This window comes from Chrysochloris asiatica, unplaced genomic scaffold (assembly GCF_000296735.1).
Source record: "Chrysochloris asiatica unplaced genomic scaffold, ChrAsi1.0 scaffold00286, whole genome shotgun sequence".
Lineage (NCBI taxonomy): Eukaryota > Metazoa > Chordata > Mammalia > Afrosoricida > Chrysochloridae > Chrysochloris > Chrysochloris asiatica.
Window position 1 is genome coordinate 716,759 of NW_006408804.1, and position 18,217 is coordinate 734,975.

The window sequence follows — 18,217 nt, forward strand, 5'->3', positions numbered from 1 at the left end:
CTATGAACATTGGTGTGCATATATCTACTCGCATTATGGCTCTCGTATTTCTTGTGGATAAATACCAAGTAGAGGAATTGCTGGATCATAAGGTATTTTAATTTACAACTTTTTGAGGAAGCACCATACAGTTTTTCACAGTGGTTGGACCATTTTGCATTCCCACCAGCAATGTAGGAGGGTCCCAGTCTCTCCACATCCTCACCAACATTTTTTGTCCCTTTATTGATCTCTGCTGTTATTGCTGGTGAGAGGTGATCTCTTGTTGTTTTTATTTGCATCTCTCTAATGGCTAGTGATTGTGAACATTTCTTTGTAAGTTTTTTGGCTACCCAGATCTCCTCCTTGGTGAAGTGTCTATTCATGTCCTGTGCCCATTTTTTAATTGGGTTATTTGTCCTTTTCATGTATAGGTGTTGTTGGTTCCTATATATTTTGTTAATTAGTCCCTTGTCTGATGTGTCATTTCAAAACATTTTTTCCCCTTCTGTGGGCTCCCAACTCTTTAGTTGGAGTCTTTACATGCACATACGTTTTTAATTTTTAGTATTACCCATTGATCTATTTTGTCAATTTTTGTTTGTGTGATTTTCAAAATGTTGGGCAGTCTCTGTATGCCCTATATTAGAGCTCTCACATTTGAGAAGAATATCAAAAGTACCATGGACTGTCAAAGACCAAACAAATCTGTGTTGGAAAAGTACAGCCAGAACACTCGTTAGAAGTGTGATACTTCTCTCTTACTCCAGACACGAGTGACCAGTGCCTCGAGAAGAAAATTTTGCATGGTAAAGTGGAGGGTCAGCAGAAAAGAGGAAGACTGCCCCAACAAGATGTTTTGGCACAGCAACAGCTGCACTGGGCTCAACTATAATAACGATTGTGAGGATGGACCAGGGCCAGGCTGTGTTTTGTTCTGTTTTGCATAGGGTTGGTATGATTGGAGGCAACTCACCGGCACCTAACAACAACAGGGGCATTTAAGACTACCTGCTAAACCAAAAGGAAACCCCTTGCCGTTGAGTTGAATCCTGGCTCACAGTAATCCAATAAGACAGAGTAGAACCAAGGAGCAACTGGTGGGCTTGAACTGCAGCTCTTACTTACAGTTAGCAATCCAATGCTTATCCTACAGTGCCACACAAGGACTCTATAAAGACAGATTTGGTTCCCCAAACTGTAGATCTTTATGAGAAGCAGAGTGCCACATTTTGCTCCTTTGGTGTGGCGGGTGGGTTTGAACCACCACCCTTTCCATTTGTAGCTAAGCACCTAACCAGTACACCATCAGGCCTTCCCAGACGGCATGCCCCAAGAAAAATTATTGGCAAAAAGTTGTTTGGTTAAAGGGGTGAGAGTTCTAGTTCATTCTTTTTTCTTATGTCATGCAGATCAGTGCTAGTTTGTTATGAAAGCCGATCCTTCATATGTCTTTCTGTGAAACCTTGCTTTCTTTGAAGTCTTTTGTTGTTGTTAGATGCTCTTGAGTTGATTTTTAACTTATAGTAACCCCATGTGACAGACAATTAACTATCCCAATTTTTTAGGCTGTTTTTTAGGCTGTTATCTTTACAGAGTGTTTGTGTGATGCTCTAGGATAAGCATTGGATTGTTATCTGCAAGGTCTGTGCTTCAAGCATACCAGTTGCTCCTTGGAAACCCTACACAGGGTTGCTATTGAGTAGAAACAGATTTGATGGCACTTAGATTGCCAGCTCTCTCTCCTGCAGACTTGCTTAGGTGGGTTCAGCCACCAAAGTTTCAGTTAGAAACAGATTCCTAACTGTTGAGTATCCAAGGGATCCTTTCTCTGAAGTATGAGGAAGTTAAATTCAAGGCAAATTACAATGGCGAGTACTTGGCCAGTAGTAACTGCCTGCTGCCAGTAGTAGAGCCTCAGGAGCTTCTTGGCTCCTTGCTTGCCTATTAACCAGGCTCTTTTGGCTCAAAGGTTGTTGATATGGCACCATGCTTCTAAAATGCCACAAGTTACTTGACTGATGACCTATTTTGAATTAGCTGTTTTCCAATCCTAATCGCACTTTACCACGAATCTTTGATGTCACCAGTCTTTCCTTTGTCCTGCATAGTACTTAGCCTTGCTGTTAATAAGAGCCCTGAAATCAATTTCCAACTTATAGCAACTCTGTATAGGATTTTTGAGGCTGTAAATCTTTGCGGGCTATGGCAGAAAGTCTCATCTTTCTCCCCCAGTGTACCTGGTGGGCTCAAACCAGCGGCCTTGTGGTTCGCAATCAAGTGCTTATCCTACAGAGCCACCATGCTACCAGCACTTAGCCTTGTTGTTGTTGTTGTTAAGGGCTGTCTTGTCGATTCTGACTCTTAATGACCCTGTATAGGGTTTCTGAGGAGCAGCTGGTGGGTTGGAACTGCCGACCTTGTGGTTCACAGTCCAGTGCTGATCCTACAGAGCCACACCCAAATCCTAGACCTAGGTACTGTTAATATTTGATGATCACTTGTGTTCAAAGGGAAACATTCTGAATTTGTTAATTTCATATTCTTAGGAGAGAGGTAGTCCAATATACTTGTGGACAGTCTATATAAATTGGGGCAGTTTAGTTAACTTTTCTCCCTATGCTTTAAATTCCTAATCTTCTAAGGCTCAGTTTCTTGTCTGTAAAACTGTGACCATAATAGGTTCTATCTCATTGCTTTGTTATGGAAATTATATGAGCTGGTGAATACAAAGTATTTAGCATAGTGCCTGGCATGTATAAAACAGCCAATGGATGTTCTTTATTGTGATGGTGATGTTTTCAATTGTTAAGAAAACCATAGTGAAATAATAGCCTTGTAATAAGCTCTAGGACTCCTGGTGTGGCACTATAGGATAAGTACTGGACTTCAAACCACAAGATGTGTGGTTCCAACCTACCAGCTGCTCCTTGAAAACCCTATACAGGGCCACTATGAGTGGGAATCAACTTGATGGTACTTAACACAAACAAATAAGCTCTAAGGTTCCATGTTGTAGGACAAATGGCATGTGTAGTAGATAGGGAGCAAGCAGAGCTCATCCGGGATGTCTAATTAACTGCAATTATGCAAGAAGACTTTAACAACCAACAACAAATGTAGTGATTTTGAAAGAGCATGAGTTTTAATCTGGTGCTTTTTCACATGGTTGATTTTTCTCACTGAAAAAAAATGTTTAAAAATATCTTCATGTAACATTAAAATTCCCTTGGCAAATCAGTTATCAAGTGATCCTCTTTTCCTATATTTTTCCCCAAAACAGTGCCTTTGTTTACACCAGTTAAATATGTTCTACTTTCCTGTAGGGTGCAATTTGGAAATAAACACCATTTAAGCTGTCTGCTTTCACAGTACCTAGTATATTGAGATATGATGTTAGTCTCTTGAGTCATTTAAAAATCAGTGTTGAAGATAACAAACCAAATCAAAATGTTGAATTTATTTTTCAATGCCTATTTATTTCTGGCACATATCACTGTCTTCTTAAAAGAGTTCACTTGAACTGCATATTGAGCTGGGGTCAGATATTTATTGAGTTCAGTACTATTACAGTTATATCTTGTGTGTATATCCAGAAACAGGGTCAGTTAGTGTATGCAAGGCAAATGCTTATTTTTTTCATTAATGAAGTTAATGATAGACATGTTCAGAAGTAGGAAAATAGAAAAAACTTCAAATTTTCAAAATTGGTTCTAAAATTTAATATTTTAAGAAATTTAATATATTGCTGTTGTTGTTAAGTACCGTAAAAAAGTCAATTTTGACTCAGTGACCCCGTATACGGTTTCCAAGGAACAGTTGGTGGGTTTGAACCTCAAGCAGCTTGAGGTTAGGAGTCCATTGTTTATCCTACAGCTCTACACCAGCACTCAATTTTCATATATTATTAGCATGTAAGTTCTGGTAGCGTAGTGGTTACGAATCGGGCTGCGAACCTTAAAGTCAGCGGTTCGAAACTACCAGCTGCTCCGCGGGAGAAAGATGAGGCTTTCTACTCCCGTAAAGATTTACACCCTCGGAAACCCTGTACAGGGTCGCTATGGGTCGGAACCGACTCAACGGCACATAACAACAACATTAGCATGTAAATGTATTATTGAAAGGTAACGTTACCATTTATTGAATGCATAAAGGTACTAGACATGAACTTTATGTTTTATATTCATTATTTCATTTAGTTCTGGCAGCAGTTCTATGAGACTATCCTCCTCTCATGGATAATAATATTCACCAACCACAAAAAAATAACATTTAGGTGATTTTCTATGAATCAGGCACTGTTCTGAGCATTTTGCATTAATCCTTGTAATCACTCAGTAAGGGATGTATTCTTGTCATTTCATTTTACAGATGAGGAAAATGAGGCACCAAGGGGTTAACAGCCTTCCCCACATTCCCACTGATAGGGAATGACAGAGCAGGGATTTCAGTCCTAGCATTCTGGCTCCAGACTTTGTGTTCTTAACCACTGTGTGCAATTGCCGCCTTTCTTTCAGACTGAAGAGTTTCTTCTGAGTCACACAGCTAAGACCTATTCCAGGTCTCTTTTACTCAAAATTCTTATTTTAATTTTGACCACTACACTGTAATATCTCCCACAGATGTCTATTTCTAATAACCACACAAATTTTTATTTAAGCTAATGTGCCTAATGAATGAAATAAGGAAAAATCGAGAATTATGGAAATGTGTGTTACATGTTTTAAATGTGGCCTTTATTAAGGTGCCAGTTGAATCCGTTGTTCCAAGGTATCAGTTACCTACCCACCAAATCATCATTAGCTGTGATCGTGTCTCAAACTGGCCTCAGGGTCCAGACCTCAGAAAAGGCACATTATCGGGAAGACTTCTGAGTATATCAGTAACTAATGGACAATAAGATCATATGCATCCTGTGGGTACGTAGCTCCATCACCCCAAGTTTTTATTTCTTTGATGTTGAGATTTTATGTTTTCTCAAAGTATACCATGAGCTGCTCGATTAGGTATGTTGTCTTTGCTTATTTATTTTGCTTTTTTTTTTTTTTTAAGGTTTTTATTGTAGATCAAGTGAAAGTTTACAGGGCAGGTCATCAGTTTTACACCTTGTTTTATTACACCTTGTTTTATTACAATGATTATAATCCCCTCCGCACATTCTGCAAGTCTGCCTTATTGTGCATATTATAATCGGGATAAAATCCCAAATCAAAACCACTACCATTGATTGAGTTGGTTCCAACTCACAGCAACTCTGTATAGGGTTTCCGAGGCTGTAAAGCTTTAAAGGAGTAGAAAGCTTCATCTTTTTCCCTCAGTGTGACTGGTGGGTTTGAACCACCTGTCTTGTGGTTAGCAATCCAATGCTTATCATTCAGCACCACCCAGGTGCCCAAATACACCCCTGTAATCAGAAACATGTAAATACGTTTGTCTATTAGACAATATTAGGGGCCCTGGTGGTCGGTCCAGTGGGTTAAGCATTGATGGCTAACCAACACAGTGACAATTCAAACCCACTAGATGCTTTGAAGGTGAAATATGAGGTAGCTTGCATCCATAAAGACCTACGGACTCAGTAACCATATGGAGGAATTCTACTCTGTCTTACAGGATCTCTATGAGTTAGAATCAACTTAAAGTCAGTCAAATAGTGGTTGGTGTGTTATACAACATGGAAAGATTTGAAGGTGCCTATTAAGCCGTCATTACTTAGGCATTCGGAATCCTGGTAGTATAGTGGGTTCACATTGGCCTGCTAACCACAAGGTCAGTATCGCTGCAGGAAAATAATGAGACTTTCTGCTCCTGTAAAGATTTGCAGCCTCTGAAACCCTATACAGGGTCATTGTGAGTCAGAACTGATTTGAAAGCACACAACCATAACTTAGACATTGGAATTTTGTTTTTAGAACATGTCGCATGAAAAAAATGCTTAATAGCTTGGAAAATCTATTGGAGCTAAGATGAAACAAATTATATTCAGTGTCCTGCAGTATCAATTGATTACTGTTTAATTACAATGTTATTTTGAAAAGGACCAAGTAGTATTATTTTTAAAGTGTGTTTTAATTTAATTTTGATCCCTTATAAAGACAAATTCAAAGTTAACGCTGAGAGGTGTCGCAGTGCAGTGAATTATTTAATATGATTTGTATGCACTTGCCTATTTTAGATATCTCTTATAAGGGGAATCATACAATATTTACCTTTTGTGACTGACTGATTTCACTCAGCATAATATTTTGCATAGTGGTTACGAATCGGGCTGCAAACCGTAAGGTCAGCAGTTCGAAACTACCAGCGGTTCCGCGGGAGAAAGATGAGGCGTTTTGCTCCCGTAAAGATTAACAGCCTCGGAAACCCTGTGCAGGGCCGCTATGAGTTGGAATTGACTCCATGGCATATAACAACAACAACAACGTTTTCAAGATCAATTAACTTTTATACCTGAGTCATGTGAAACGTAGTCCTGGTGTGGGGTAATGCACTGGACAGAAAGGTTGGCTTGAACCACAAGATCCGCAGTTCAAATTCACCAGCCACTCCTTGGAAACCCTATATAAGGTCGCTGTGAGTCAGAATTGGCTCGATAGCATTTAACAACAACAATGTGTGAAAGAAAAATTCTCAAAAATGGGCCAATACCGAAACAAATTAAATGAGGAAAAGAAAGTCTTTTTGGCACATGGTGCAAAAATGGATGACAGGATCTTCTGCCAACATGTCATCCAAGAAGAATGGTGAAGGCAAAGGAAGATATGGAGAGGACTACAAGAGTTAGAGAGAACAGAGGTAAATACTGTTATATACACAATACTGCAATAATAGTGATCTTCTGGTAGATAAGACTAGAATACTTGTACATGGGTATTTACCTTTGCTTCAAACATACCCATGAATGTGATGATTCAAACAGGGGCAAAGATGTGCAAATCACTTGTTGTTGTTGTTAGGTTCCATCAAGTCAGTACCAACTCATAGTGACCTTATACACAGCAGAACGAAACACTGCTCAATCCTGGGCCAACCTCACAATTGTTGCCATGCTTGAGCCCATTGATGCTGCCACTTTGCCAGTCCATCTCGCTGGGGGTCTTCCTGTTTTTCTCTGACCCTCCACTTTACCAAACATGATATCCTTCTCCAGCGACTGGTCCCTCCTGACAATATGCCTGAAGTATGAGAGACAAAGTCTGGCCATCCTAGCCTCCAAGGAGCAGTCTGGCTGTACTTGTTCCAAAACAGATCTGTTGGTTCTTTTGGCAGCCCATGGCACTTTCAATATTCTCCTTCAACACCATAACTAAAAAAGCATCAATTCTTCCACGGTCTTCCTTATTCACTGTCCAGCTTTCGCATGCATATGAAGTTATTGAAAATACCACGGCTTGGGTCAGGCTCACCTTAGTCCTCAAGCTGACATCTTTGCTCTTCAACACTTTAAAAAGGTCTTGTGCAGCACATTTGTGTAATACAATACGTCGTTTGATTTCTTGACTGCTGCTTCTGTGAGTGTAGATAGTTGATGCAAGAATAATGAAGTCCTTGACAACGTCAGTCTTTTCTCCGTTGATAAGAATGTTGTTTTTGGTCCAGTGGTGAGGATTTTTGTTTTCTTTACATTGAGATGCAATCCATACCAAAGGCTGTGAACTTTGATCTTCATCAGTAAATATTTTAAGTCCTCTTCACTTTCAGCAAACAAGGTAAACTTCTTAGACATTACCAAACACCTTGAGGAGCAATGAGTTGCTAGGTCTCCAGACTTAGGGTCTTATGGAATACCATGGTCAATTAGGATAACATATTCTACAAACTATGTTCTACATCCTACTTTTGTGAGAAGCAACTGGGATCTTAAAAGCTCATGAATGGCCATCTAAGGTGCAACTATTGGTCTCTTCCTGTCCAGAGGAAAGAAGAGTGATGAAAACTGAAAATGCTGAGAAACAATTAGTCCAGTGGACTAAAAGGACAACCTGAATATTCATGACCATGGGACCAGAAGAACTAGATGATGTCCGGCTACCACTACCAACTGTTTTTAAAGGCATCAAATTAGAAGATCCTGGATAGCGTGAAAGAAAATGTGAAACAAAATTCAAAATAATAAAAAATAAAGACAGGCTTACTGGTCAGAACCCTGAGCCTATGGCCCTTGATCACACTTCATTCTGAAGTGAACTCACCCTCATGGCTGAATTTTCAGCCAAACAATAGATATAGATATATAGGAGGGACAACAACACCAGTAAGGCACACACATCATAAGACGATCAACCATTCAAGATCAAAAGGATAGTATTTATCCAAGGACAGAATCAAGATCAAAAGGGTAATATTTATCCAAGAAGGAGGAATGGAAATTAGCAGTAGGGAGACGGTGGGGTACATGATGTGATGTTAAATTGAAAGGATTGCAATCATTGAGATGAAGCATATGATTTGCTGGATACAAAATTGATGATCTGCTCTGTAAACCTTCACTTAGTTCACAATTAAAAGCATTTTTAAAAGGGACCAATAAAAGACATCATGATATATGAAGAAAAGATTGAAGTTGTCAAAGATTGCATTTTACTTGGCTGCACAATCAATGCCCATGAAAGCAGCAGTTAAGAAATCAAATGACATACTGGATTGGGCAGATATGCTGCACAGGATCACTTTAAAGTGTTAAAGAGCAAAGATGTGAGTTTGAGGACTACAGTGCACCTGACCCTAGCCTTGGCATTTTCAGTCACTTTATGTACATGTGTAAACTGAGCATTGAATAAGGAATATCAAAGAAGAATTGATGCATTTGAATTCTTTTGGCAAAGAATATACCATCTTTGTGAGTTTGGGTAAAATTTTCTCTGTCTGCTTCCTGTGCCATATGAATATTTGAATTTAAAGTAACTACTAATTATTTTTTTAAAAAATGATTTCATGAGCAAACTATTTATGTGAGAAATTAACCTTGTGTTAATCATGTAGCTGAGTTATATGTGATTTTTAGCAGAAGAGAACATTTAAATTTAATTTAAATGTATGGGTTATTTGAATTTTTTGCCCCAGAATGTTTTTCTTCTAACAATTTCACTGTTGTTTGCTTTCTTTTCTCCAGGCTTGGGCTTGCAACAGAAAATTCAAATTAATGTAAAAATTATCCTAATATGTCAGCCAAGTAGAGAAAAGTCACTCCAAAGTAATACATTTTCAAAGTTTAAAGAAAAGATTGTTAGTTTATTTATACTATGTCTACTCCTGGCTTTTTCACATTAGATGAATAACCCAGGAATTGGAGCTATATTTATTCTGTGGCTGCTGGCAAATAGTTACTTGATTTTCATAAGTAGTTTAGACCCTCAAATAATTCAGCTCTTACCACTTTTTAAATCTTAGAAGTAAAACTCTTTAAGAGCCTACGCTTATGAATTTTAATGTAAGAACAATGCAATGCTTAGTGCTGAGAATCCTTAGCCTCCTTCCTTTTCCTGTAGCTGAGGAGGAGTGTGGCACCTGGAATGCACTAGGTTTTCCATCCCAGCCTCTTGCCATGCCCAGCATATTTCCTCTGCAGTGATAGATCAGTAGGCCTGTGCCATCTAGAAGGAGCCCCCCGTGGCATAATAGTTAAGTGCTTGGCTTCTAACCCACCAGCTGCTCTGTGGGAAGAAAAGACCTGGCTCTGTTTCCTTAATGATTATAACAAAGAATACCTTGTGTGGCAGTTGTCCTCTATCCTATGGCGGGGGCGGGGGAGGGGGGGGCTTCAAAAAATGAGTGAGAAAATTCCATTATTTTTTAATACCATTTTTCCATCACATTCTTTTAGTGTCCTCTTAGGGTGGCTATGAGTTGGAATCAGCTTGATGGCAAAAGGATGTCATTTAGAGCTGTCCCCGGCAGCTCTTGGGAAGGCATAACTATCTTCTCTGATCCCTTCTTGAGTTTGGAGAGAGAGAATTGGACTCATTACCCATCCCTACACTGCCCCTCCGTAAGGTTGATAAGCTTCATTAACTGGAAGTGAAGTTCGGCAATTGAGTAATTTTTCCTGTTGATTCCTTGTTGTTGCTCATAAGTGTGATTCCAACTCAGCAACCAGGCATAAGGTTTTCAAGGAGTGACTGGTGAGTTTGAACCTCCAGCCTTGTGGTTCAAACCGACTTTGCAGTCCAATGCTATATCCAACAGCGCCACACTGTTTCCTTAGGGATTATCAATACATAAAAATTCTAAGTTTCTTTTCTTGGCATTCTTGATAAGGGTTGCTAGTCAAGACTTAATCTTAAGGGAAATATAATTGTATGCTCTTTTGTTGTTGTTGTTAAGTGCCGTCTAGTCGATTGCGACCCTGTATAAGGTTTCCAAGGAGCAGCTGGTGAGCTTGAACCATCGATCGACCTTGCAGGTCAAACAACTTTGCAGTCTGACACATTATATTATATCCTGTAAATGCAGGATCCAGGCATCTTTGTGTAAAGAATGAGACTAACACAATAAACGGAGCTGCTAAACAAACTTGTGCTCCTTCCCAGCTCCCCTAGTTGTTCTGAATCAGTGTTTGTGGTACTCTTGGCTCCTTATCTTACCCAACTCCAGTTCCTTCATATCAGCACAAGTGAAACCATTATGAATTCATATGTCTTGGACAGAAAAAGAGGAGGCAGTATATGAACCAGATTTATAGGCCGCTTAAGAAATACAGAAAAGGTTATGAGTAAAGCTAGTCATAGAGTTTGTGTTAAGGAATAGATATGGCATTGTTAAACTGTGTTTCATGGAGCAAGTTTGCATCTAGTCTTTTTTATTTACTTATTCTAGCACAGAAAATATTTTTACTTGTAAAACAAAACTTAATACAGATAAATACAGGAATTAATATGACACACCTACTTACCCACCATTCAGAATAAACAAATATGAACATTTTATCATGTTTGCTTCAGGTCTTTTTTAAAAGAAAAAATAAGTTAGCTTCCTTTGAAATGGTCGTTTTCTCCTTAGGGCTTTGTCAGCCTCTCTAGGAAATAACCATTATCATGAATTGATGTGTAAAGGAGCTCTGGTAGCGTAGTGGTTATGAATCGGGCTGTGAACCTTAACTTAAGGTCAGCAGTTCGAAACTACCAGCCGCTCTGCGGGAGAAAGTTGAGGCGTTCTGCTCCCGTAAAGATTTACAGCCTCGGAAACCCTGTACAGGGTCGCTATGGGTCGGCACCGACTCGACGGCACTTAACAACAACAACAACATGAATTGCTGTGTATCCTTTCATTCACGTTTGTAGACTTTTATGATATATGTGGTTGTTGCTGTTGTTAAGTTCCAGCTCATAGCAACCCTGTGTAGGATTTCCAAGGAACAACTGGTGAATATGAACGGTCAACTTTTTAGTTCACAGTCTTGTTGTTGTTGTCAGGTGCCATCGAGTCGGAACTGACTCAAAGCGACCTCATACACAGCAGAACGAAACAATGTCCGATCCTGGGCCAACCTCACTACCGCTGCTATACTTGATGTCATCAATGATGCCACCTGGCCAATCTATCTCATTGAGGATCTTCCTCTTTTTCTCTGACCCTCCATCTTATCCAGCATGACATCCTTCTCTAGCAACTGTTCCCTCCTGCCAATATGTCCAAAAGTTCTCAGTCTAGCACTGTATATATCCATAATACTGATTCCTGAAATTTGTAAAAGTGGGATCATAAACATGTATTACTGTATTTCATTCCTCTCTCACCTGACATTATAATGTTGTTAAGTACTATAGAGTCAGATCCAACACGTAACAACCCTGTTTGGGATTCCAGAAAGTGACTGATGGGTTTGAACTGCCAACCACGAGCTTGTGGCAGTTACTGCTTATTCTACAGCACCACACTAGGACTCCTGCATTATAATGTTACTGTTATTGTTAAGTGCCTTTGAGTAGGTTCCGATTCATATCGACCCTGTATTGGGTTTCCAAGGAGTGGCTGGCGAACATGCATTGCCGACCTTGCAGTGGATCACATGAACCCACAACACCACACCAGGGCTCCGACATAATTGTATCTGTTGTTGTTTAGTGCTGTCAAGTCGCATCCTACGCATAGCGACCTTGCATAGGGTTTCCAAAGCTATAAACCTTTACAGGAATAGAAAGCCTCATCTTTCTCATGTGGAATGTTTGGTAGTTTCGAACTGCTGACCTTGAGGTTAGCAGCCCAACTTACAACCACTACGCTACCAGAGTTCCATGACATTAAAATAGATGACTATAATTTAGATAGTTTTTTCTTTTAGATATATTTGAACTTTCCCTAATGACTTATTTTTTGCTTTTTATTTTTAGCATGTATTTTCCTTTGCTTTGTTCTTTTCTTTACCTTTTATTGACAGTTTGCATTGTTCCACCTTTCCTTAGTTGAAAGTTATAGACTCTATTTCTATTCTTAAACGTTTTATTGGTTATTTTTAGATTTTTTTTTTTAACAAAGTCTCAAATTATTCTGAGTCTTTATCATCCTCCACTGCAAGACCAGACAGACCCCCTAGCATACTTAAAGGTTTTATCTATTCACCTCTGCCCTATTGTGTGTGGGGTTATTGTCTACTCTGGGAGGCACTAGCTGCATGAGGCTGTTGCACTTCCAAAGACGGAGAAACTAAACTTTGTGTTTTATTTAATTTTAATACATATGATTTTAAAAACTGATACTAGATTGAGTTAAAATTTTTAAATATATTTGCAGCAACCTAAGTATGTGTAAGTTTATAAATTTAATGAAATCTAAATACAAATCATTTCCTATGTAAATTTAACATTTGAATGGAAATGTGCTGTAAAGGAAAATGAAGGCCGAATTTTGAAATTTTAGTACAAAAAAGTTTGTAGAATATCTTATTAATAATTTTCATATTAAGTGATATATTTTTATCATTAAATTTAACTTAGTTCAAAACCCTTTTCTAGGAGATGATTTTGGGTAATGCCTTTCAATTTCTTTCTTGCTTAATGGTCCAATAATTTGTCTCATTTCTCCATTTTTTTCACAAAAAAAGGTCTATTTTACTGAGATTTCATACTTATTTGCAACTGTGCAGTCATAGTTTTTAAAGATTTAAGACTTTGTGTCATCTATTCCAATTTTTTTCTAGAATATATTTGACAGATTTCTCTATGAGATTTTTCAAAACATTTTGTGATTCTTTTTTGTGAAACTAATATAAAAATTAGTATCTTTTACTGTGTCCTTCTGGGGGACATTATTCTCAAAATAAGCACATTTACAGTATTTCATAATTTCTATATTGAGTACATATTGAAATGATAATATTTTAGGTACATTCAATTAAAGAAAATTTAATTTCACTTGTCTCTTTTTATTTTTTTATTGTGACTCTATTAGAAAAAAATTTACATTGCATGTATGGCTTAAATATATAGGACATTCCTATATTCTGGTCTTAATTCTGTTGAAATTTTTTATATATATTATTGTTGGTGTGAGGTAATTAGAAATAATTTGCTTTTATCTCTAATAATTTAAAGATTTTCCTTGATGTTCTGAGGTTTAATATAGTATTTGTCTTTTTGCTTGTTTTGTTTCCTAATTTATTGCTTGGTGTGAGCTTTTAATTTGGAGACTCGTGATTTCTATTTGGGAAAATTCCCAGACAGCGTGTCTTTGGTTTTCTACTTGTACCTCTGTCCTCTTTTTCTGGAATGTCTGCTATATATGTGTGGAATTTCTCAAATCATCCTCCAGTATCCTAACTTTTCTTTCATATTTTTAATCTCTTTATTTTCTATGTTGCCATCTGGACTAATTCCTCAGCAATCTTTGGCATTTGGTTATTTTCTTGTTTTATTGTCTCTGGTCAATAGTTTATCATTGTTTTGAATTTTTTATTTCAGTGAACCAATTTTTCATTTTCAGCATTTATAATTTAAAAAAATAAACCCACCTGTTCAAACCTCTTATATTTTTATAAAATTAAAGACGTTTTCATATAAAATATATCATACATAGTATCTACATATGTATATGATTTAAATAATAATAAAACCAGTCAATGTATTTGTCATTCAGCATAAAAATACAGCATTAGCAATGTCTTTCTCCTAGTCAAATAACCTTCCCTGTGCTCACTCAGAGGTAACCTCTGTCTTGATTTTTATTTGATTATTCCTTTGCTTTTCTTTATGTTTACCACATAGCTACATTTTTAAACTTTATTTCCAATCATTCAATGACTTGCTTTTTTGTCTACTATTATGTTTATGTTAATTCATCTGTGTCGTGTTGTGTACCCATAATTCACTTGCTTGCACTGTTATATACATTGTTTATTATGTGAATGTATCATGATGTATTTAACTAGTCTCTTGATGACAAAGACAAAAAGATACGCATATTTGGGTTGTTAGTAGCTTTTAGTTCATTTTAGCTTGTATGTTGTTGCTGTTGTTAAGCACCTTGGAGTCAATTCCGTCTCATAGTGACCCTGCACAGGGTTTCCGAGGCTGTAAATCTTTATGGAAGCAGAAAGCCTCATCTTTCTATTATATATCCTTTTATTCTCAACCGTTCTGTGCCCTTATGTTTTTGATGTGTCTCTTATAAGCGTCATAGTAGTTGTTATTCCGACCCGTAACGACCCTGTATAGGGTTTCCGATGAGCAGCTGTTGCTGCAGCTTAATGCACTGTACTGCAAAATCAGTTCGAACTGCAAGGTAGGCGGATCCAGCTCACCAGCTGCTCCTCAGAAACCCTATAAAAGTCGCTATGTGTCAAAACCAACTCAATGGGACTTAACAACAACTTCTAACTAAAGTGTTATCTACCTGTATTGTTTGTTTTGTTTAAGTCTTGAAGTCTGATTGGAGAGATTTGTTTTGTACTTCATGAGTGATAGAAAGGACAGAAAATACAATGCAGGTCAGTGCATATTGGAGAACAGACAGGAGGATTTCTTCTTACGTAAGCAATACCTTTCGGAGTCCTGGTGTGGTGCTGTAGGATAAGCACTAGATTACTAACCAAAAGGCTGGCAGTTCCAACCCACCAACCACTCCTTGGAAACCCTATAAAGGCTTGCTGTGAGTGGGAACCAACTCAGCAGCACTTAACAATATCAAGTACAACCTTAAAAGACACCAAGAAAACCAACAAAGTAAAATCACCTCATAGAGGGAAAAAGTAACAAATGTTCAGGGATGCCAGGTGTAAGAAAATATGTTCAACTTTAAAGCTTGTTGAATATCAGTTCGTATTTGACAGTTCAGAAGACTCATTAAAATCTTGTCTTGCTATTGCATAACATCTGTATGATTCAGTCTGTTAATTGATCTTCCTTGATCAGAAGTGAGACTTACCCTGTGATCATAAGCATGAGCCTTTGAGGTAGCTGTCATTGTCATCTATCATTTACAGGTGACAAGACTGAGCCCCTGTGATCAAGTCAGCTCCCAAATCCTGCAGAGCTAGGATTCCAACCCAGTGTCCTGACCCCACATCCTGCATTCATGCCACAGTTCCACACCGATGCCAGGGTAAACATCAGTGTTCATGACTGCAGATTTATTACGTTGGGCACAAATAAGAGAAACCAGTTTTACCCTGAGTTGTAGCTCTTCACATCTGCAGTCTGGTGTTCATTTGTCCTAAAACATTAACATTTTTAGTATACCCACTTTTTTATGCAGTGTCTCTCTCATTTTTCTTTTTCAATAACTTGTTGTAGCTCAGTGGTTGAAGTAGTCTAGAGCTGCTAAAAGGTTGGTAGTTCAAACCTACCAGCTGCTCCTCCAGAGAAAAATGTGGCAGTATGCTTCGTCAAGATTTACAACCTTGAGCACCCTATAGGGTGGTTCTACCCTCTCCTATGAGGCCACTGAGTCAGAATCGATTCCATGGCAATGGAAGAAGGGTTTTACCAATATTATTAGGTCGTGTTTAAAGGATGATCTCTTGGTCTTATTGCTTATCACTACTACTGCATGAAGAATATTGAAAGTGATGCCATTAACATCGCTTAGTATCATTATCTCTATTGATGTTCCTTTAAATATGTGTCAGTTGCAGGTAGAAAGTACAAATCTGTTGAGTGGCCTGAGAGATATGAGGGAAAGCCCAACAGTCCTAGACAGCAGAGGGTCTGGTTTGTGACTAGAACGATCAAGTTTGTAGACATGGAATGGAGTGAGGGGAAGGATTGTCCTCATATATGCTCAAACTTTCTAAGATTTTGCTGTTATCTAACTAATCTAAACCCAGGATCTGTGAAGCAGACAGACCTGTGCAAGAGAGTGGGGAACATGATTGAGATAGTCCACTGGAGATGGAATAGAAAGATGGTTAAGTTAAGGTTGATCCCAGAAACAGAGTGCCATGAGCATGAAGATCCTGCAGAGAGGTTAACTGATGACATATTGTGAGCACAGGCAGCCCCAGGGAAGTAGTTGTTAAATGCTGTAGAGTCGGTTCCTACTCATAGCAACTATGCATAGGGTTTCCAAGGAGCAGCTGGCAGGTTTGAACCATCGACCCTGGGGTTATGATCCAGTGCCTATCCTATAGCACCACAGAAGAGTCATTATATCTTTTGCCTTAAAGGAAAATGTTTTTGTTTGTTTGTTTGTTTTTTTACAAAGATTTTATGTATTTATGACCTATGTTTTACATATTATTTTATTATATAAATTTAGTAATTTAATTTATTATATAAATTATTTTACATACACCTTCCCATGTATTCATATAGCCCAATAATTTTTTTTCATCCATTGCATTAGTGTTTGTTTAAACATTTCATACATTGCATGGTTTGTTTATTATTTATTGATCATGCTGTTGTTGTTAAGTGCCGTTGAGTCGATTCCCACCCACAGCGATCCTGTATAGGGTTTCCCAGGAGCAGCTGGTGAGCTTGAACTGCCGACCTTGCAGTTCAAACGCTTTGCAGTCTGGCACATTAACCTACAGCGCCACACCAGTTATTTCCAGTTTTTCTTATCATAAATGTTAGATGATATTGAATTGCCTTAATTCATGGCAACCTCATGTACAACAGAAGTAAATGTTGCCTTATCTTGCACCATTTTCACTATTATTAGTAGGCTCATATGTATCTTAAGAGTCTTCCAACCTAGGAGGCTCATCTTCCAAAACTATATTGGTTAATCTTCTGTTGTAATCTATTGGTTTTCATTGGTTCATTTTTGGAAGTAGATCAGCAGGCCATTCTGCATACTCTGTCTTAGTCTAGAAGCTTCACTGAAACTTAACCATCATGAATGATCTTACTAGTATTTGAAATACTGGTGGCATTACACTAACACACAAATCAGCACAGTACTGCAAAATGACAGGTGGTGGATAGTATGAATAGGACAAATAAAACTATATTTGTACAAAGAGTTTCATTCTTTCAGTCCTAGTCCCAAACTTATAATTACTGGGTCATTATATGAGCAGTCCTACATGTTTTTTTTTAAATGAAGGGCTTCAGAAACTTTATAGAAAAATTTCATTATCTTTTAATTGCATATTGTTAGGAATTTTTTGAAACTCATTCATATTGTCAAGTTGTTCTTTGGAAAGAGCCATCAGCCTCACCAATAGTGGGTTTTATGTTCTTTGTAATTTTTTTCACATTTTATCAATATGAGGCATTACCTCATAGCTTTTTTTATTTTGCTGAGCTAAAACAATGTACCAAATCTCTGATTGCTATTTGTATTTCTTATGGGAACATTATTATTATCCTTTGCCTATTTGTGCCATCGAGATTTGACTGTTCACCTTCTAGCTTTATACAGTTTTAAAATGTGTTTAATAGTTAATTTTTTCTCTAGTTTGTTTTACTCGTATATGTTGACTCTTAAGCCAATAAAAATATATCAGAAAATGCCATATAAATGCAATTGTATTTTCCCCATCGTTGATTGTACACAATTTGCAAAGGAGTCAGGTTAGAGCTGTTTAGGGCAAGGGCAGGTGCTGCCCCAGGGGTTCCATCACACCATAGGCAAACAAACCAGGGTCCTGGCAGGCCACCTGTCTCTAATGCCTGGGATGGGAGATGGAGTAAAGATGTGGGAGGTGGTAATGGAAAAATAATAATTGATGTTAAATTTGTCAAGGCATACTAAGAAATGGGCTAGAAATCAAAAGTTAGGTAAGTATGGGATGAAAATATCTTTTCCCTGGCTGTCCTGAGCTTCCCTAGCTTCCTGCCTTCATCTTCAGGGAAAA

General features: G+C 38.0%; 1 protein-coding gene across 1 annotated transcript in view; it reads left to right on the forward strand.

Annotated features, from left to right (window-relative positions):
* Window positions 1-18,217, forward strand: part of HMGN3 (high mobility group nucleosomal binding domain 3) — a 58,768-nt gene that overhangs the window by 16,160 nt on the left and 24,391 nt on the right.